A 2,266-nucleotide genomic window follows, 5' to 3' on the forward strand; every position below is an offset into this window, starting at 1 on the left:
CCCAAAAACCCCCTCTCCTCTTCCCCCAATAATTCATTCATTCATGTTCTTAATCAAAGAAACCCTAGCCGCCTAGCCCTCCATCGTCGCCGCCTAACCCAGGTCCTCAGCGCCGCCGCCGTCCCAGGTCCTCAGCACCGCCGCTTCTTCCTCCATCGTCGCCTTGTAACCCAGGTCCTCCATCGTCACTGCCTAACCCAGTAACTCGGCAGGTCCTCTTCGGCTCTTCATCTTCGCTGGCATCTCGGCACGGACCCAGGTTAGTGGCTTCTCGTCTTCATCTTCACTGAGGGTTTCAACTGTTTTAAGTTTGGTTCTGAAGGTTGGTTCTTCCATTCTTCTTTTGGTTCTGTCTTGTATTTGCTGGTTGCTAATGGTGGAAATTTTACAAATTTGCAAATTTGTATGTATGGTTCTGATTGTATGGTGTAAATCTGTATGTATTAAAATTTGTTTTACCAGTTGCTGATAGTGTTTTACTAGTTGCTGAGAGTGTTTTTCCAGTGGACTACTTGCTTGTTGGCATGAGCTTGGTTGCTATCTGAATATAAGTATGAAATTGTGTAACTAGTTCTTGAGAAGAGAATTTTCCCAAGATTTAAAGCAGTTGGCAACACTCAGATGGATTCTTTTGTTTTCAAATACTACTTTTATCTTATAGTTGACTTCTGATTAGATATATATATAAGACGATTGTGTACTTTTCTTATCTTCAGAAGTTTACTTCATTATTGGGAATGTGTGAAATGTTACATACTTGCTTGAATGAACAATTCTAATTAGCAATAACTAAATTGGGTTTCTTCTCTCATAAGAAAGAAGTTATTTTGTTGGGGCTATGTCAAATTGGATTGTAATGTTGAAAGCTTAAACTGTAGTATACCTGACCACTTGATTCTGGTCAAGGTCAAGCAGCTTCTGCTCCAAATTCAGATTCAAGTCTTCAAGCTAGACTCTTGGATAATAGCAGCCCCAATCAACCTTTAGACTCATCTGCTCACAGCACTGCTAAACAGTTATCAGGAGGAAGGTATGAGACAGTGTTGAGCATACTTGATAACTTATGGTGGTTGTTTTATAAGCAAAATTTCAATGTGCTGACTGCAATCATTTTGTGTCAATACTAAGATGCTTATGGTGTTAAATGTTTGATAATTTTAATAGTGCCGTTTACTCTCAACATGAACAATTATGAATGTAAATGGGAACTATGCCAAAATCAAATTACAATTTTTCTCGCTTGGGCCAATTAATGATTACTATTCTATATTGGAAAGTTTGTGTTGTTGAGTATTGACCTGTTAGAATGTTCACTTTATTTTTCCGATTCAATTCAGGAATTCAGCTGGTAATGTGGCAACAGTTGGCCATTTTGCTAACTCATACGTTGGCTATTATTAAATACTTCCATTATCATTGTCATTACTATTTCAATAATATAATAAATAAGTCAATCTTTTAACCTCCAACATTTTTTTAATAGCCGATAACCTATTTCATTTAAGCAAGAAAGCTTTTTTAAAGGATATGCAACAAACTGAGGTAGCTCGAAATTTTAAACAAGCTATAGTGGTGTATATATAATACAGATCAAGAAAAAAAAAATTGTTTAGAGTTGAAATACACAAAAAAAACTAATTAAAATAACAATAAACTACTTGATTAGAGTTGAAGCTTCGTTGCCACAGATAAAACATCGAGAACACAAACCCAGTCAGGGTCCTTACATGTCTTCCCGGCATTGAAATCCATGACAGAATATATAATATCATTAACAGCAGGTTTGGTTTTCATTTAGAAATCTACAAATCATATAGTTTGAACAAAGTTTCTCTATCACAGTTTAAGTCCAAACCTTGATAGAAAATAATCTGCATGTACTAATAGTTATAGTCTTCTTAAACAAGATTCATGACAAGGTATGGCATTTGATCATATAGTTGATCTCACCTATTGGGATAAGACTTTGTTGTTATCATCGTCCGGCCACCACCTTAGACGAGGGAAATCAATGCCACTAATCTCCACAATATCCATCAAATCAGCATTTCCAATATCATCATCATCAGAGCTCAATTCCTCAACTTCTTTCTCTGCTGGAAACCTCAAAACATAAAAAAAAATAGAGCTCTTATTTTTCTTCTGAACATCTTCTCTAGGAATCTCCAGTGCACAAGCCGAATTCTCCATGTTTTGATCTTCTTCTCCACACATCACTTCATGTCCTTCATTCTCCAGTATTGAGATTTCATTGGCCCCACACACT

General features: G+C 36.6%; 1 protein-coding gene across 7 annotated transcripts in view; it reads left to right on the top strand.

The window, feature by feature from the left end:
* Positions 1–2,266, top strand: part of LOC107487512 (histone-lysine N-methyltransferase, H3 lysine-9 specific SUVH6) — a 16,894-nt gene that overhangs the window by 10,038 nt on the left and 4,590 nt on the right. For 2 of the 7 annotated variants that reach the window (XM_052261994.1, XM_021142062.2), the window contains exons 1-2: positions 7–259; positions 907–1,030. The exons of 2 other annotated variants lie outside the window; for them this stretch is intronic. The gene's annotated coding sequence lies outside the window, so the exon portion shown is untranslated. Of the gene's footprint in view, positions 1–6; positions 260–878; positions 1,031–2,266 lie in introns of those variants that run through there. 3 more of the 7 variants (XM_021142059.2, XM_052261996.1, XM_021142058.2) reach the window with 3 other exon arrangements.

This window comes from Arachis duranensis, chromosome 5 (genome assembly GCF_000817695.3).
Source record: "Arachis duranensis cultivar V14167 chromosome 5, aradu.V14167.gnm2.J7QH, whole genome shotgun sequence".
Classification (NCBI taxonomy): Eukaryota; Viridiplantae; Streptophyta; class Magnoliopsida; order Fabales; family Fabaceae; genus Arachis; species Arachis duranensis.